Source organism: Akebia trifoliata, chromosome 8, assembly GCF_017979445.1.
Source record: "Akebia trifoliata isolate Shusen 1 chromosome 8, ASM1797944v1, whole genome shotgun sequence".
NCBI classification, from domain to species: Eukaryota; Viridiplantae; Streptophyta; class Magnoliopsida; order Ranunculales; family Lardizabalaceae; genus Akebia; species Akebia trifoliata.
In genome coordinates this window covers 3,708,788-3,729,427 of record NC_141382.1, presented here as the reverse complement: position 1 = coordinate 3,729,427, position 20,640 = coordinate 3,708,788, and the positions used below count along the sequence as shown (strand labels likewise).

At 32.5% G+C, this 20,640-nt stretch overlaps 1 pseudogene across 1 annotated transcript; it reads left to right on the top strand.

The window, feature by feature from the left end:
- Positions 1 to 15,689: 15,689 nt before the first annotated feature.
- LOC147395541 (secoisolariciresinol dehydrogenase-like) lies at positions 15,690 to 19,138 on the top strand (annotated as a pseudogene). The gene is made up of 2 exons (XR_015180872.1): positions 15,690 to 15,847; positions 18,140 to 19,138. The product of XR_015180872.1 is annotated as a secoisolariciresinol dehydrogenase-like (transcript).
- Positions 19,139 to 20,640: the final 1,502 nt, after the last annotated feature.

Genomic DNA, 20,640 nt, shown 5'->3' with positions numbered 1-20,640 from the left:
AGAATATTTCATATTTTTGTATGACCCAGCATGTTTTGGGTAATTTTTTTATCTTTCTGAAATACTATTGAATTCTATAAAACTTAAATCAGTCATAATTGTGGACATGGGATTTTCATCATTCTTAAACATCCCTCGACTTTGGGGGATTTTGGAGTCGCCACCATTCATTTTCGGAAATGGGTGTGAATGGTTATCCAAATTTGTATTTTTTGAAAAACATGTCATTTTGACATTTGATGACTCTCGTATGGATAAGGTACATGGTCCAACCTTGATTCAAGGTAAGGGGGTCCATTTATGGAGTAAGGAAGGTGTTAGGCACCCTACTCCATCCACCATAGGTGATAACCTCGGATTCGGTCTTTTAAAAATAAAAAGGAAAATAAAATAGAAAAGATTCGATCTATACCCTCAAGTATGAGGGGCTTTTGATATTGGTTCAAACCATTGAGTCACTCTTATTGAAGAAGGGGCCCTTTGGTGATTTAAACCATTGTGGTATGTGCAAATATGTAGGGAAGGGGGTGAGTAGAAGAAGGGAGTTGGGGGGTGTTCTTTTGTCCAAACCCACATTGTTCCTTCCTTGACTTCCTTTAACTTTCCTTGATGAGTCTTCTTTTTCTTTTCTTGATTTGTTTGAGAGAAGGTTGAGAGTTGAGAGTTGTGAGATGAGTTGAGAGCTGGGTGTTGAGAGTAGAGTAAGAGTAGAGAGTTGAAAGAGTTTTAGTTTTAAGATGTGTTTTTCTTAATTTTTCATTAGGTTTTGGATATTGGATTTTTCATTAGGGATTGAAAATTGAGAATGAGAGGGTTTTTTTAGAATTTGGGAGTTATTTTTAGGGGAATATGGGGTGAAATGATGGGAAAGAATAGAATGGTGTGGGATTTAAGAGAGGGGTGTGTATAAATTGATGGGGATTGAAGGGTATTTGTGTAAGAAGGTTAAATGGGTGAGTTTTGACCCAAATGGTTTGGATCCTACCCAACCCATTTGGGTGGAGTGTTTGGTGAGGTGAGATGATGGGTGTTTAAGATGGTGATTGTAATTAAGTGGTGTTTGGTTTAAGAGAATGAAGGATTTAAGATGGTGGTTGATGATATTTTGGAAGGGTGAGGGAGATGATGCCATGTGTCAAAGTGTTGCAATTAATGGTTGAAATGAGTTGATGGGAAAGGATGAGTGTTTGATTTGAGAGGATGGTGTAGGTTTAGGTTGTAGAGATGGGTTTTGTAGGGAATGATGGGGGTAGATTAGGGGGAGGTGTATGTTATAAGTGTTAATTTGAGAGAATGGATAGGATAGGTTAGGGAGGGTGTAGGTTGTAGGTGTTTGATTTGAAGGTATAGATAGGATAGGTTAGGGGGGTGTAGGTTGTAAATGTGGGTAGATGATATTTAGAGAAAAGTAATGGGATAGTTAAGGTAATGGGAGTTGGTGATTGGATGATGGAGGTGAGATGGGATGATGACATGTGTCATACCTTGATGATATTGGGTGATTGGTTGTGATGTTAGGCTTGAGTAGAGAATTGAGTTTGGGTAATGGGTAGAATAAGGATGGGTTTGGGTTTACATTGGGTTGAATTGATTAGGCTTGAGTAATGGGTTTAGGTTGAATGAGTTGAATTGAATGGACTTGGGTAATGAGTAGAATAAGGATGGGTTTGGGCTTCCATAGGTTTGAGTTTAAGAATGTAGGAGGGTGATGAGATGTTTGGATCCATGGGCCACGTGAGTAGTCTTGGGCCGTTTATTGAAAAATAATAACAGAATTAATTGGATTTTTGTAGGTTTAGGCTTCAGGGCCCATTCCATTTTTTTTCGATTTTTGGGGCATTTTGCATCGAGGACCCGGTCAAATTTGGGTGTCTACAATAATAATTCCTATGACAAAAATCCTCTTACTTGCTTAGGAAAAAAAGAAAAAAAAAAAAAAGAAAAAAAAAAAAAGAATAATGATTTTATGATATATGCCCCCATCAGAGAATTGTAGATCATTTGCCTCAGGATACGCAAAATCATAAATCTTTTTCTTATGTATCTCGAGGCAAATGATCTACGGTTCTGTGATGGGGGTGTCGGATTATCACGAAAAAAAAATCCTACGTCAAGTAAAATAGCAAAACTTAAAAGTCTAGGATAGAAAGCTTGTTGGTTAGGAGGCATAAGATTGAATGAAGAGTAATGTTGAAGTGACCTCAAAATTGTACCTCATATCACACTTTCTTGATGTGGAAGTGTGTAGGAATTATAAATACTTTTCTTTGAGATACGAGAAATAGTTATTTTCAACTTCTTAGTTAACAGTTTTTAGCCTAGGTAGCCTTCAACCACAAAATTAATTTATTTTAACCTTCAAACATAAAGACCAAATACAATTTTTGAAGTAGAAGATGATGAGATTTTTTTCATAGAAAATTCTAGATTGTTTTCCAAGGGGTTAAAGCATGGTTAAAAATAGTGAATCAAAGACAACGTTAAATAGATTAAATTTCATTTACTGTAGAGATTGAAGAGCTTGAATATGAAACGAAAATTAAAGATTTTTGGCAACAAAATGAAAATGTACGTAAATTAATTTTTAGAATAATGATTTTCTGATGCCCCTATGCCCCATCATAGAATTGTAGGTCATTTGCCTCGGGATACTCAGAACCATAAATATTTTCCTTGTGTATCCTGAGGCAAATGGTTTATCTTGTGATGGGGGCATATGTCAAAGGGGGGCGTCAAATTATCACGACTCTATTTTTTATTAGCTTAGGAAAAAAGATCAAGGTCAAAGGTGACATAACAAGAATTTGAAACCATAAGGATACCTCAAATATTCATCCAAATGTAGAGAGTATCTCGAATTAGAAAACTGACGAATATAGGGTGTGCTTAAACCACCCCAAATATTGAATGAGGGGACAACAATGTCAAATGTGATTTTTCATCAATTTGGAAACATAGGGACCTCCCCATAAAACAAGGGAGGGGGTAACAAGGTCAAATGTGAGACATTTCATCAAGTTTCCGAAAACATAGTGGATACTTCAAATATTTACTAAAATAGAGGGGTTTGAAATCAACCAAAATATTTAGTGAGGGCAACAAAATCAAAGGGGCATGTCATTAATTTGAAAACACAAGGGATTATATTCAATACATCAAAGCATGGAGGGGTTGTAATTCATGGAAACCCTCGCTGCCCTTGGATGAGATAGTGACCGACTTCACAAAAAAGTTATGAAGAGAAAGTACGATCGGACTTAAAGGCATGGTTTCGAAACCTAGCTTTTCATCATGTTTGAAGACTCAGCGAGGTTGAGTATTCTAAATAATAATTGTTTATATAATTAGATAATATTTAAATAATTATTATTTTTCTATTATAAACTTGATTGAAAGAAGCAAAATCTCATTTTATATAAGATCAAAAATATTTAAATTCTTCAAAATAATTTTATTTAGGGTGAATTACTATTTCGTGAGCTGAAAATGAGTTATTTATGATTCCGGCTCACTGTCCATTTTAATTAACAAAACATGCATATTCACATTTTCGTTAAAAAAATTCAGAACATAGTGACTATTTCGCAGGTTTAAAATAAAATTGTCACTTTAAACCTAGGAAATTGTCACTTTAAAAATCTCAAAATTCGTTATCGTTCACACTACTTCACCCTAGCGCATATCTTTTGTGGCTAGAACAGCAATTTGTCAAAGAGAAACCATGCTTCCGAGTCAAATTTGGTTTGTTTATGCAGTTGTTTCACTCATTTTTTATTAGTTCATATTTTGGTAATTAAAATGAATACTGAGCCGGAATCGTGAATTCGTCAAAAGTTTGATAACTTTTTCCTAAATATCTCTTTTATTTATATATATAGGGTAGCGTTCAATGGCCAACTTTTTGGCAAAACATTTTTCAAAACATGAGTTAGAAGTTTTGGAATGGGCTGATTTTTGGTGAGGATGATCTCTACGGTGAGGAGATCATCATCACCAAAAGTCAGCCCATTCCAAAACTTCTAACCCATGTTTACTAGTTGAAAAATGTTTTGCCAAAAAGTTTGCCATTGAACGTGACCCATATATATATATATATATTTTTTAAACACACGCACAAAGGGGTTTATGCCTGAAATTCAATGGAAATGCCCACTCTAATTAATGCCTCCAAAGTTAAGACTTAAGAGGACTCTCCTTAGTCATCTTGATCTAATCAGAGATTAAAACCATACCTCAAGGAGTCAATGACTCATGATATTTGGCCAACCATTGAATCTAACACCAACCCAACAAAATTGCATCTAATTGGGCGGTATGATATTTCAACAAACCTAAAATTATTCTTTATTAATGTCAAACTCATATCATATTCATATGTTGATCACAATGAATAATTTTCACTTTAAATAAACAATAATTAATCCAACCAAATTGACCCAGGGTTTTTGACCATCATCCGACGGATTTGATACTTTTGCTTCGAACATCTTTGTTTTTTAGAAATTATAATTATATACTGTGTCTTCAATTTAAAACCTACCAAATAAAATGAAATTAATAGACTTGAAAAAAAAATTATTTTGTAGGCACCAAAATTTTGAAGAGGCCTTTACAAATTTACAAATAAAAAATTCCTAATTTTATTAATGAGCCTCAAATCCAAATTGAGTCCATTAAATGGAAAATGCCTCTTACAGGCCACATATGGTTTGGATTTGGGCTTTCGCAAATAAAGCTCATGATCTAAATAAAAATCAAGTAATCCACACATTAAATATTGAGTCTTATACCCAAATAAATGAGTTTGGTCCAATAATAATCCATAGAATCCTTAAATGGGATTGGGACAAATTTAGCCTTTTAAATAAATAAATTAAATATCTTTAAATTGGGGGTATAATTGGAAAGTTAAATTATCTTTAAGTCTATAAATACAAGAGCCTCTCTCATTGAGAGGGGATCTGAATCACTTTCTCTCAGAAGACAGGAGTTCTCCCTCTAGAGAAGAAGAAGCTCTCAAGCCCTCCTCTAGAGACAAAATAAGGTTCTTCAGATATCCGGACTCCGATTAAAGAGAAGATCAAGCATAAAGCCCTTTTCCGGAAGTCAAGAAAAGATTCTCAACCGATAAAACGCGAAGTCCGGAGAGAAGAAAATCTACAGAAGCCTCTAAAAAAGATCAAGCACAAAGTAAAGTCACCGTCCAAGCATCATTCTCAACCGATAAAGCGCGAAGCCCGGAGAGAAGAAAAGTTACATACATGGTCACTATTTTTTTTGTATTTGACTGTTAATCAGAGGAAACATTGAGATCTGTATCCATTTTTCATCAAAAATCAATAAAAATCATTTGCGATCTTATTTCACAAATCTCGAGGTAGATCTATGTTTTTTACCATCATCCGACTGATTTGATACTTTTGCTTCGATCATCTTTGTTTTTTTGACATTATAATTATATACTGTGTCTTCAATTTAAAACCTACCAAATAAAATGAAATTAATAGACTTGAAAAAAAAATTATTTATTTATTCTTCCACTTCTTTTCTTTGTTTCCATCTCATTGCTATCAACATTTACGGTGAGTTAAATTGAAGTACTTATTGAAGAGTACAATATTATTAGTATAAAAATTACAAAATTATCAATCTATAAGAATTTTTATTTTCTTTTGGGCTCATTTTCTTTATTTTTCTTAATAGCTCCAGTTGCAAGAAGTTAAGCCCGCCAACTTAAGAAAGTGTTTGGGTGCAGGACAACTCTGTCCTGGTTATATTTGATCTAAGATTATTTTGCTTACACGGGCTATTGGGGTTTGCACTCATAATTCATATTTCAATATGTATGCTTTTGTTTATCTATACATCAAAACTAATTTGATTAGATAAAGAATTGCTTCATTATTGATGCTTTGTTTTAAGTATTTTTCGTTATTATCATACAATGATTATATTCTAATTTTAAATGTTTTTTTTTCTTGAAACTTGTGATTATTAATAAAAAATAATTATTTTAGTTAATCTTATTATTTTTGTTCTCAATTTAAATTTTCTTATAATTTTATGTATATAAACTTTTGAAACTTATTTTTAGAAAAAATAATTATAAACTTTTAGATATTTTACACGCCACTTATCTTTACACAAACCCTTACTAATACTAAATTACCTTAGTATTAATGAGGAATGCATTAACCCGACCAACCCAACCTAGCTAGGGTTCGATTGGGTTGAGCATTTCATGCCCAAGGTTAAGTTGAACAAGGCGGCGAATTGATCCCCAACCCGACCTAACCTAGTCGAGTTGCGGCCTTATATAGAAAGGGAATATATATATGGGTCGGGTTCCGTAGACCCCCATTACGACTCACCGTTTTGTCTTATATGGGCAAAAATGTTTGGAATGGGCTGATTTTTTGTGAGGATGATCTCTATGGTGAGGAGATCATCCTTGCCAAAAATCAGCTCATTATGAAACTTCTAGCCCCATGTTTACAAGTTGAAAAATTTTAGACCGTCAAATTTTTGTAAATCAATTTTGATGGGGTTAGAAGGTTTGGAATGGGATGATTTTTTGCCAGGATGATCCCCTCATCACAGAGATCATCCTCACAAAAAATCAACCCATTCCAAAAAAAATTTCCCATATAAGACAAACGGTGAGTCGTAATAACACCATCCTATATATATATATTTGCCAATTTTCATTCATTTACCAAATTTCTAGATAAAGTGTTTTGTCTTATATGGGCTAAAATTTTCAGAATGAGCTTATTTTTTGTGAGGACGATCTCTATGGTGAGGAGACCATCTTCACAAAAAATCAACCCATTATGAAAATTTTAATTCTAGTTTATGTGTTTAAGAATTATAGATCGTCAATTTTTAATCGTTAATTTGTAAACATTTTTCATGGGGGTTAGAAGTTTTATGAAGGGCTGATTTTTACAAAAAAAATCAGCTCATTCTAAAACTTTTTGCCCATATAAGGCAAAACTTTGTCCAAGATTTTGACTATTAAACCATCTTAGGAAGACAACTTTGGGAGACAAAATTTGTCCTATATAGCTTAAATAATTTAGATTGGACTGATTTTTTGTGAGGATGATATCTATGATGAGGATATCATCCTCACAAAAAATCAGCTCAATCTGAAACTTCTAACCCCATTAAAAATGATTTACAAAACTGAAGAATTGTAGATCATCGATTTTTATTGTAAATTTGTAAATCACTTTTGATAGGGTTAGAAGTTTCAGATTGGACTGATTTTTTGTAAAGATGATCTCCTCGTCAATCTAATCCAAAACTTTTAAACTGTATATGACAAATTTTGTCAACCAACGTTGTCGTCCTTAGATTGTGAACTGACCATGACCTAAAAAGTTGTTTCTAAGACCCTATTTACAAAGATTTTAAAATTTAATAATACATAAAATCTCCTAAATAGACATAACATGTTGATAGTCCATGTTTATTATTGTTTTTGAAGAAATTGTGAATTTTCGAACAAATTATGATTATTTATTTGTGATAAGCCAAAGTCGCAAAATTCAAAAAGATGGACCAAGACAATTAAAAATATATATTAAGATTCAAGCCCCAAGACAAGACTACGGACTAAAGACCAAATTCATTGGACCTATAAGCATTGCGGCACGATGATGTCAACGAACTGAACATCGAGATTCGTGCAATGTTGAGGCAACGTGATTTGTAACGTAGCAAGTTAGGTTTCAAAGTCCTAGTAAAATACAAAAGTGTTCTAAATCCTAAAAAAACCCTAATCTAGTCTCTATAAATAAGAGATCAGACCAAAATTGAATCTTATCTCATATCCTCTGAGGTCATTCTCTCCTTTCTTCTTCTTCTACCTATTTTCTTTTATTTTTTAGTTTTTAGGTTTACTTTTTGTTCAAGCTTTGTAAACAGAAGGAATACTCTGTCAGTTTCAAGTCAAGATTAATAAAATGAGTATCACTTTCTTCCCAATCTCTTCTCTATTTAATTTTTATTTTGCTTTTATTATTCTTGTTGTGATCTATGGCTAAACTTCTATTAGAGAGGCCGATGAAACCTAAGAAAAATCATCTTAAATAATTTTATTTATTTCTAATTATGCTTCAATTATCTATTGTGATACCAATTTATTAAATAGTGATCATTAGATAAAATATTTATTCTCATAATTTTAATAGTTTAATCTTAGATAAATTCAAGTTAAATTATACTTTGTTGAGATTTAATATTTAATCTTTTGATTTCGTCTTATCAAATATCATCATAGAATTTAGATTCAATATTTGAATTAACAGGTTTCATCTTCCGATCCAATAACATTAGCTTTGTTGATTGGATCGAGATAATAAGTAAACAAATAAATTAATAAAATGAATTATCTTAATGGATTTGACTGATCTAATTCTTTACATTGTGATTCATATTCTTGTTTATTTTAAATTAATTTTATTTTAGTTTTCTTGAATACTTTGAACTATGATCATTCCTAATAATATAATGTATCAAATGTTGAACAACAGTGTCTAGCCCAATCCGTGTAAATTAAGGCATGAGGGTGCAACATTGTATCTCAAATTTAATGCAATGATAAAGGGTCATATTTGCATATCGAAGAATGCATTCTACAAAAAGATAATTGACACCCCTTTCTTGCCTATATAGCGAAAAAAAAAAAAAAAAAAAAAAACTTTAATACAAACTTGAATCAATGTATTCAGTTGGCTATTCCATGCATACTTCTTCAATCAAAAATCCATGTAAGAGTAAAGGATATCTCTTTATGGCCAGCATGTTTTTATCGACTTGGATTCTCTTTTCTTGGTTAGTGCTTTTAAGAGGAGGGACTTTTATAGGGAAGGTTGATGAATGACAATATAATTTGGAATTGTCAAAAAGAAGTTTCTTCGACTGTTAGCCATGTTTTCGAAAAGGTAATACAATGGCTGACTCTCTCACGGCCCATGTAGGGGGACAATAGATCATCCAGTGAGTATAATTAAATGAATGCTTTACCATTCCCTGTGAGACAATCTCATGGGTGATTTACTAGGTCTTTTGGGCATCTACGTAATGCATGTAGTGGGTATGCCCCTAATATTGTTTGTATAATTTTTTTTCCTTTCTATATAATTCTCCATTGCTTGCATATATAGATGCGCATAGGTAATAGAAATAGATTTCAAAAAAAAAAAAAAAAAAACACTTTCATTTTCCTTTTTATTTATGCATATATGTCAATAACGTAGAAATGGAATGAAAGGAAAATGGATGGTTAAGGCAGACAAAACAAAGTACTTATTTTGAGGGAGAGAGAGCTGCACACACAAACCTTAGCTTGCAGAGGAGAGAAACTCAAATTCAACTCCATTATGAAATCATGATAATAATTATCCACTGTCCCCAAGCACTTCAAACTTGTCTTAATTAAGAGACAAATCAGAAGCCATTGAGGGAGAGTGAGTAATGAATGCCATAGTGTGGCTCAAACCCAACCTACTATCCACTTTGATCAATCTACTCCACATATATAAGTATGACAGTTGTCATCCACTCCCCCACCTGGACTTCAAACTGACCTACTATAAGACAAGACAGAAGCCCTTGAGGGAGAGTGGACAATGGTTGCCCTGTTCAAACTCCCACACACCACACTCACAAAAAATAAAAAATAAAAAATTTGTTTTTTTTCTAATTAACCCAAGTATTTCAATCTTTCTTGCTTACCCATCTTAACTACTAATGGCATGAGTCCTAATTGGGTTCTTGTCCTTGCTCAATCTAAACTGGACTGAAGATCTCTCCTTCTTATTGGTTACAAAATATGTAATAAAACAAGTCAATATAAATTGGTGGGACCTTCATATTTTTGACACTTGATAGTAGTGGCAATACCAGATCCCTTTAACTCAGACTACAATACTAATAAAAGTTAGCCCTTACTAGCCTGGGTAAGCCACTTTTGTTGAATAAAAACAAGAATAAAGCGGCTTTGCATCTCATCATTATCCATGGGGGGTCGTTATCAGCCATGGATAACAAGTACACAGTTTGTTCAATATTAGAGAGAAAAGAAGAATAGTGTTGACATTCCATAGATGCCATACTTTTTTATCCAGTGGTATATTACAAAGAATCGTGATAATCGGACGCTCCTGCTTTATACGCTCCCTTCATGGAACTATAGGTTCTTTTCTAACTTAAGCATCAAAGTCTCTATGGTACAAGAGACAGAGAAAAGACCTCAAGGACTTAAAGACCAAACGATGAATAGGTAGAGAATCTCAAGGTATTCACTAAAGAAACCTCTACAATTATTTATGATTTTGTGAAGGGAGCGTATGAAAAAAGAATGTCAAATTATCACGACTCTATTACAAGTGGACCATGGTATGTCATTCAATTCAATTTCAATAACCTAAGCCACCTTGTTTCAATTGTGATAATCTATATTTATGAAATTATAATATTCATTATATTTGTTTGTTGACAAAATTCGGGACCCACCAATCACAGGAGCCCGAGTGCATTGAATGCATCATCAATTTACAAATTTACCCTTGTTAGACGTGGTGTGTCACACGCTAGAGAGTTAGTGAACACTGTGATGAGAAATTCTATGAGCAAAATTCATTCCAAAATCCTGGCTCCTCCCCTAACTGAAAGGGATTTATACCATGAATTTGGTTTAAAAAGTTTCCGTATTTTATTCAAAATCTTAAAGTCTTGGTGAATTATAATGGAAAATCTCCATCTAATTAATGTCTCGGAGGTTAGAGGACTCTCATGATTCATATTAATAGGGGTGTCAATGGATAGTCAAAAATTCGAATTCAAAAAATTGGATAGCATCAAAAAATTTCAAATTCGAATAGTTTTATATATTCGAATCCTTATCGGATATGGATTCGGATATTAACATTTAGAATCCGATAATATCTGATTCGAAATAATATATAATATTTATTATTTTATTTGATTAATTTTTTTATATAAATAATATAATATATATTATTTATTTTATTTATTTATTATATAAATACTATAATATATAATATAAAAAATGCTAATAATGAAAAATCAGTTGGATAAGAAAAAATTATGTTTTTTTAATGTACAAATTATTTGAATTCTAATGGGATATTATCCGATATCCAATAAGATAATCGGATTCGAATTCGGATAGAGTTTTAGAACATCTTTTAAATTCGAATTCGAATTTGAATATTAGATAAAAATTTCGGATTCAAATTTGGATATAGTTGTATCTGAACCAATAAGCATTCGTTGACAATCCTACATCTTGATCTGCCAGAGAGATTTAAAACTATAACTCATGGAGTCAATGACTCAAGGAATGATCTGGCAGATAGATTTAAAACTATAAGTCAATAATGACTTAAGCTATGGCTGACCATTGAATTCCACACCAACCCAATTAAATTTGTACAACACAAAACAAGTCAAATATTCATTCCTTTCTGCTGCAAATTGTCTTAAAAAAAATACTTGGCAGTGTTTTAAAAACCGAATTCAGAAGGTGATTCACCGGGATTTTTAAATAAAGTCTGCGGTAATAAACCATATATATATATATATATATATGCTATATTTCTGTGAAAATGTATAGGGGCATTCTATATGCACCCACTTAGTCTTTGCACCTCCATAAAATTCCTCCAATCTCGACATATATTCTTGGGATACATCTTTTATCCCAATCAATGGATCTCACATATAAACCGTCAGGAGTAGTGTAAACATATGAGTTAATTTTTTAAGAGTCTACCAATCCTGATCCCATACAAAATATTAAATACTCAACATAATAAATGGAAATCTCAACCATTTACTTATTCTTTTTATTTTAATAGGGGTCTAATAAGTAAAAGTTGGCGTGTCAACAACTACTTAAAAATTTACCATCCTTTTCAAAGAATTACTGAGGATAAATTTATATATATATAATCTGAAAAATCGTTGTTTTCAGACATTTAATTACCTATTTTATTCGGAATTCAACCCACAAATTGGGAATGCTTTCGTGCCACAGTTACCTTGACCTTGAAATAAAAAATCATCGTTTTCTAAATTGAATTTGAAATCGCATATGTAATCAAATGTCTGAAAAACATGCATTTTCAGGTAATTTTTTGGGTCTATTTTTCATATGTAATTTTTTTAAATAATAAAAAATGAATGTGCAACAAACGTGGAATGTACATAAAACCATAGATTTTCCTTATGTATCTCGAGGAAAATCTATGGTTCTATGCACATTTCACATTAGTTGAGTATTTTTTTTTAAGATTAGCATTGCTGTAATTTTTTAGAGCTACTATTGGCACCCCAACATTTACTTATTACACCCTATTAACAAAATATCTCAATGGTTGAAAGCAAGTAAAAGTTGGGGTGCCAATAGAATATCTTTCTCATTAGATTTAGGAATTTATATGACCCTAAGCCTAATGGTAAAAAATTGTTGAATTTGTTTGAGTGTGTTATAATACTATGTAACGTTGACGTAATAACTTGAATCAAAATTTTGTAATATTTGAATAATTTGTTTTAATTTTTAATTTTTAATTAAGAGGTGTAACAAGTAATTTAAGAAATTATGGTGTAATAAGTAAAAGCTGGGGTGCCAACAGTAACTCTAAAATTTATAGAACACAAAAAGATAAAATTCCTTCGTTTCTGGTCAAATTCGTCTTAAAAAATAATACTTGGCCGCATTTCAGAAGCTGGATTTAGAAGGTGGTAATCATGTTCATCCGTTTTTTTAATCAAAGTCTGCGGTCAATAAACCATTTTTTTTTTTTTTTATATAAATGTTATATTTCTATAAAACGACTTACTCTTTGCACCTCCATAAAATTCCTTATTCAACGACCATTTAGACCTTATGCAACGACTTACTCTTTGCACCTCCATAAAATTCCTCCAATCTCAACCCATGTTACCTAATTATTCAGTCCGCTTAGTTTGAATTTGATTCGTGGTTTGCCACTTGAGAATGAATCTGATTTATAGGTGCAAACAGAGATGAGAGAATTTGAAGGTTGAAGCGACGAGTAGGGTAAAAGAGAGAATGAAGATGATAAATTTTGGGGGAAAAAATCAAGATTTTATTTTATTGACAGGTTGAAACTGAATGTATTTTTTTAATTTTTTTTCTTCAATTTATTAATAAAGACCAAGGTCAAAAGGGTATGCTATCAATTTAAAATTTTAAGGGTATAAGTAAATCTATCACTATGTGGAAGGGTGAAAAGAAATTATGACAAAATACTGGAATTCGTTTGGTTCGTTGATTTTCATAAACCCAGAGTGAATTGTACTGCAAACTGGTTCGTAGTTTGGTACCTCAATAACGAATTGGGTAACCCTGATCCCAACACACCTACTTCCCCATCCCAACTTTTTTTTTTTTTTTTTGTATACTCTTTACACCCATTGTCACCACCGACCCTCATTTGTTGTTGTTCTTCTTCTTCCTTACATAAGATTTCAATGAGAGTTTTAAGGAAGATTTCATGGTATAAGAAGCAATATCCTTACATCTTACAAAATAGGCTACAAAGATCATGAAAATCTCTACAAAAAAAATAAAATATCAAGTTGAAGCTTCATTATACAATAACAAAGATTCGGTAGCCAAGTTCCTATCGAATCAATTTAGAAAAATTCAATAACTTATCTATTGTTTCAAATTTAGTAGGATCCAATAGAGTCCTTTCAAATAAATATAGTATAATCATAATAATTCACAACAGAAATTTTTGTTGTGGTCAATTTGATCATTTCACACGTTTCAATTCTCTTTTAAGGGGTGCATAGGGTCTACTCATTCAGTGGGTGCAAGTGGAAAACCTCAAATGTACATATTTTTAATATTTAATAAGTGAAAATCACTTAATAGACACTAGGAACATGTTTCTAAATGCACCCTGATGGTATCTTAACAAACTAGTTAGTAAAAATAGGACTTAAAAAGGATTGTGTTTGGGTTGGATATGAGTATATCTATATTCATATTCGAATTTTTTTATTCAGATCCATATATGAATTCAACTCAGATCCTACTAACTAAAATCATATTTGAATCATTTTATTTTTTATCAAACCCATATGTGGATCCGACCCAATTGATTTAATTGATTCAGATCAATTGGGATAAGAAAAGTAATTTCAATAAAAATCATTAAAGGTGTGACTTGAACTCAAGACCACTTCCGTTATTAAAAGAGGTCTTAGCAAATATAAAATATAATTTACAAAGTAATATATCATTCAAATCTTAACAAATATAGGGATGGATCAGTATTCGACCTAGATCCGACTCAGGCCAAGAGACATCAACTTATATCCGACCCCTTTTTTTTTTTTTTTTTAATTCGGATATATTTAAAGGAACTAAACCCGTTAAATTCAGATTCGAAATCACTTGGATTTTGGATAAAATCCGACCCATTTTAAGTCCCAAGTAAAAAATCATTCTTTCTTAATGCCCCTCCCCCATGAAATATCAATCTCAAATTATATTCAAATTGTTGAGATTAACCATCCAAATCATCGATTTGAATTGTTGATCTCGACAATGAATCATTGATCTCAATGATTCATGTTCAAATGTCAAGATTGATGATTTATAATCGTTGATCAAGATATTATAAAAAGTCGATTTCAACAATTGGAGCAAAGGTTGATATCAATGATTTGTATGGTAATACAAGGGCAAAGATTCAAAGAGGGGTAAGATGCCACTAAGTAGTAAAAAAAAGTTTAATAACCAGCTGTCAAATTACCAAGGATCAGTTACAAGACATTTAGAAAGAAACCCTTTGGCTAGGTTTATTAGGTAGTTTTCACTTCAACTAACATAAATTAATGAATGCTTATATGACAGACTTTTAGTGGTTGGACTTGATGCACGCTAACATGGAAGCGTGGAAAAAAAAAAGAATTTCTCTCTCCTATCCATAGCGAAAAATAGAAAGAAATTTTCAGATCTAATCGCTGTGAGACATTCAAAATCATGATCCAATGAAATAGAGTTGTAAAGGATAAAATTATATAGAGTTAAAGAAAAAAAAAACAATTATATTCCCCATTTAATTTTATTTTAAATGTAGATGCTTGATAGCCATCCATTTTATACACCATGGATCAAGTTCGAAAAATAATAAATTTTTCTTTTTTTTTAATATGAATATTTTCATGAAATTTAGATGTCTGTGTCGTTGGATTATTAATGTGATAACCAATGTGGGCCCAATGATCCTTTTTAAGATTTAAAACCAAAAAAATAAATATATAAGTAGAGAACGGGTAAGAGAGAGAATTATAATTATTTTTTAATAAGTTATGTGTTTCACCGTCAGCATGCATCAAGTCCATCCACCAAAAGTCCGTCATATCATCAGCACTCTAAATTAATTCAACTCATTCGAACTAGGGTCACACCGTCATCATCATCAAATGATTTGAAATTTTTTGGTTCCATTATTGATTTATTTATAAAACAACTTATTATTTAGGATGTCATCAATTTCAAACTTACTAATAAACAAAATTAAAAAATCTATTAGAAATAAAAAAACGGAGTCCAAGATGAGGGGTCGGTTGTATCTGAATCCTCCATCTATATATTCTTCCCTTTCTCTTCTTTCATTCCATCTTCCTCTATCTCTTCTTTTTTGCTTAGTAATCTTTCATTCTATCTTCCTCCATCTCCATCTCTTTTCTAGGTAACCCATCTTCGCAGATAATCTACACAAAAGGAAAAGATGAAGGCTGCCCACTTAATAGCTCCAGTTGCAAGAAGGTATATCTTTCAAAACTTAGGGAAGTGTTTGGGTACAGAATATATCTCTGTCCTGTATATATTTTTCTAATATTATTCAATGGCAATTTGCAATCCAATAAGTGGTGAGAGTCCGTAGGTTGTGTGTTGGATACCCAATATGAGCAATATATCCTCGAGGCCACTTGCGTGGGCGCTCCCTCACTTCCCTGTTGCATGCGGCGTGTGGGCGTTGCCAGGGGCGGAGCCAGGTTTTTGTTTTCGTGGGGGCAAATTACAAATAGAAAAATTTTCTGATTTTCTATGGGGGCAAAGCAGTAGAATGTTAAAAAATTTTGTGGGGGCAAATTACAAATAGAAAAATTTTCGAAACTTCTGTGGGGGGCAAAGCAGTAGAATGTTAAATTTTTTTTAAAATTATTAATACCTCCATATTGATTTTAGAAATTCTTGTGGGGGCAATTGCCCCTACTGCCCCCACTGTAAATCCGTCCCTGGGCGTTGCACGTGCCCGGGGAAGAGACCCATATGCCCTGGCTCCGGCCCTGACTCATCCTGTCCCCCTAGTCGGACGTAAGTCTGGACACCCCGCCATAAAAAAAAAACAAACTATTGGGGTGTGCAAGACGTTAATATTATCCTCCATATACAGTGGTTCTATAGAACATTTAAATGGCTCCACCAGCTAATTAAGTGAAGTTTATTTTTATTTTTATTTTTTATAACTGGTTTAGAATACAAAATTTTTGAATGATTATTTTTCCAATATAAGATTTTTGGGAAAGTTGGTCTGATTTTCATGGGATGGTTCTTTCATGATAACATTAATGGTACAAATATTCTGTTTTTTCTTTCACCAAAAAATTTCCTTTAGGAAAATCCTTAATTTTATTCATAGTCCTAGATTCCATTTTTATGACCTGCATGTTGTAAAACCCACGTTCCTATTGGTCCACCTGTATAAGAATTCCAAATTTGCAGAAATACCCACCTTCTGGTCTACTTCCATGTTGGGAGTCCACCAATACATAAGGAACTATAGAAATGTGGGGTCTGATCTGCGGGGACTCCAAAATAGACTCATAGTTTTTAATCTTGTTATGTGGACTCAAACTTGATTAGATTGGATTTCCAGGTGCTCAGCCTCTTAACTTGACGAAACCAACTAAAAAAGAAGCCTACTTTTTAACACCTTGACCAAAATATTTTGGTGTATATATTAATATTTTTTAAAGTTTCATATAACTAAAAATAAATTTTATTTTAAATACTTTTCGCCACTCACATGGATTTATCACGGTTTATCTGGTATGTGTGGTTTGTGGGGGTAGTGTATATACCCAAGGGATTTGGGTGAGATATGAAGTTTTAAGAGGTTAGTTGTTTCATTTTTGCTAATCCAGCCTACGGGTCATACACTCTCATCATTAAAAAAGAAAAATTAAATTTTTTATTTTTATTTTTAAATATTTATAGAATCAATACATTTTTATTGATTCATTCGAGTCATTCAGGAGTTTTTGAGCTGACTCAACTTGATCATTATTCGGAGTCAAGTCGTGTTTTCAAGTTTTAAAACCATAATCCTAATTTGTAATATAACTAAATGGTCTAGTTGCAATATTGTTGAAAAGATTTTGAAAATTCGTTCCAAAATCATAGAAAATAATAAAAAGAGAATAAACGCAAAAGATTTTTTTACTTGATTTGGCCTGGGTACTACTTACATTCATTGGTTCGAAGAGTCATTCTACTATATTTCAAATATTATATTACATGATTCCATTCCACCATCTCTGCAGATCTCTTTTTCCTCTTATTTTTCCTCCCCGTTTACATCGACTTTAATCTTTTTAGATAAATAAAAAAAAAAATCCTAAACCTACAAAAGACATTCAAGCCTCTTCAGATTACAATTTTCATATTCACCCATGTCCAAATACAGTAACAATTCAAGAGGGAAGAATCCTTCACATTATTATCCATCTAGATCCGAATAATATATTGCTTTGAAAATTATATTCTCTTGTCCTTCAAGATATCTTTATTCTATTACTTTAATTGAAGATTAGTTCTTATAAATAAATAATAAAAAAAAAAATGATAATGGTAAAATAGAATAGTATAGCAATGAAAAAGAAATACAGGAAAAGAAAAAAAAAAGTTGTACAGTCTGAAATTATCCGATCCGACCGATTTGAATCAGGATAAAAATTCAGATATGGTTATGGATATACTCAGATCTGATTTGAATTCGATCCATTCAAGCCATAAGTGTTAATTATGAAAATTTAAATGTATTTACTTGTGCAGGTTAGAAGGCAAGGTAGCAGTAATAACAGGTGGTGCTAGTGGGATTGGTGAGAGCTGTGTGAGGTCTTTTATCCGTCATGGTGCAAAAGTTGTCATAGCCGATGTCCAAGATGATCAAGGCCTATCCATTTGCAATGACATCGGCTCGGATGACAATATATCGTACATCCATTGTGATGTAAACGATTCAGATGTTCGAAATGTTGTTGACACTACCGTCTCGAAGTATGGAAAGCTTGATATCATGTTTAACAATGCTGGTATAATTGGAGAGTTTGAACCTAAAATAGTAGATATCGATAACGAAGAGTTTAAGAGAGTGTTTGACGTCAATGTACATGGTGCCTTCTTGGGCGCAAAGCATGCTGCGAGAGTTATGATACCAGCAAAGAAAGGAAACATACTCTTCACCGCGAGTTTATCTTCGGTCACTGCTGGCTTGACATCGCATGCATATTCTGCATCTTAGCATGCTGTGGTGGGATTGACAAAGAACTTGTGTGCCGAGCTTGGACATTATGGAATTAGAGTAAATTGTATCTCTCCTTATGGGATTATCACCCCGCAAATGATTGCCATGAAGATGAGAGAATTGAGGCAGGGAAAGGAGGCGCCTAATTGGTTTACTAAAGCGAAAGGGCCGATGATGAAAGGGGAGGATTTAGCTGATGCATCTATTTTTTTGGCTAGTGATGAGTCCAAGTATGTGAATGGTCTCAACCTCATTGTCGATGGGGGTTTTAGCACAACCAATCAAGCTTTCTCCACAGGTACTGAGGAGTCCAAGTTTGTGAACAGTCTCAAGAACCTCATTGCTGATGGAGGTCACAGCACAACCAATCAAGTCTTCTCCACAGCTATGAAATCTTGAAATCCTAAATCTATTAGTAGAATACTTCATGTTCTATGAAGGTCGAATAAATTAATATCATTATTGTGTATGCTATGTTCGAAATTGTAGTTATGGATTGCAGATATGAAATTGAACAAAATATTAAAAGAAACTTTGGTAAGTAAGGTTCGTTCCACAAGGATAATAGTGATTCAAATTTTCTTTAGAATTGAAATCAAAATAAATTTTGGAAACAAAATTTAAAATAGATTATAGAAGAATTACAACTAAGAAGAAAAATGAAATTAAAACAATAGTAGAAATTAAAGCAATTTAAAAAAATAGAGAAAACAATTCAACTTTTGCAAGCTATCTTGGTAATCTAACAACTTTAATTTGATCTCAATCCACGCAATAAACCATTATTCGTGGATCAGAAGATAATTCGATTAAGTCTAATAGATGAATCCAATAGTAGGTGATTGGTGAATCAAGATGGTATTATTAGATTTATATCTCAAGTTGTCATTAAGTTTGATCTTATCTAAGCATGAATCATCAAAGTGAGGACAATTGATATAAATCGGATAATCCAAACTAATAAACTTCACACAGGCACAATAAAAATAAAAATAATAGAATTACTTAAACTAGATCAAGATAGACTTGCTCCGACCTTATTGACCTTTATAGAGAATCTAACCAGTCATTGCGATGAGCAAGTTGCAACAAAGTAAAACAGAGAAAATATGGTGGAGAAGAGAGTGAGACAATCTATGTTGCAATTTGATTCCCAAACTTCAGCTTGAATCTCTCTTATTACAAAGCCTCAGCATAAACTAAGATTAAAAGAAGAAATGGTTCTTTTAGCTCTCACTCTAAAAGAACTCTCTCTCTCTCACACAAAAATAAAAAAAATACAGAGAAATTAGGAAAATCAAGAGGGACCCCTTCCTTTGAGACAACTCCTCAATTTATAGATTTTCTATTCGGATTTTCTTATCGTCTTTCTACGATATTTGATTCGAGAATAGTCCACAATTATAACAACCCTACAAGTCTTTAGGTATAATTCCTCAAGATTACCGCTAAGCACTAGGGGTCTATCGTGATGCGGTGACGTGGCGGACTTTGGCTCCAAATTTTGGGTGAATGATCCACATTGGCTCCCTCATTGTAACCAAAATTGTTACAAAAGTATTTGTTTCCGAAATTGTCATTAAGTTTGATCTTATCTAAGCATGAATCATCAAAGTGAGGACAATTGATATAAATCGGATAATCCAAACTTAATAAACTTCACACAGGCACAATAAAAATAAAAATAATAGAATTACTTAAACTAGATCAAGATAGACTTGCTCCGACCTTATTGACCTTTATAGAGAATCTAACCAGTCATTGCGATGAGCAAGTTACAACAAAGTAAAACAGAGAAAATATGGTGGAGAAGAGAGTGAGACAATCTATGTTGCAATTTGATTCCCAAACTTCAGCTTGAATCTCTCTTATTACAAAGCCTCAGCATAAACTAAGATTAAAAGAAGAAATGGTTCTTTTAGCTCTCACTCTAAAAGAACTCTCTCTCTCTCACACAAAAATAAAAAAAATACAGAGAAATTAGGAAAATCAAGAGGGACCCTTCCTTTGAGACAACTCCTCAATTTAT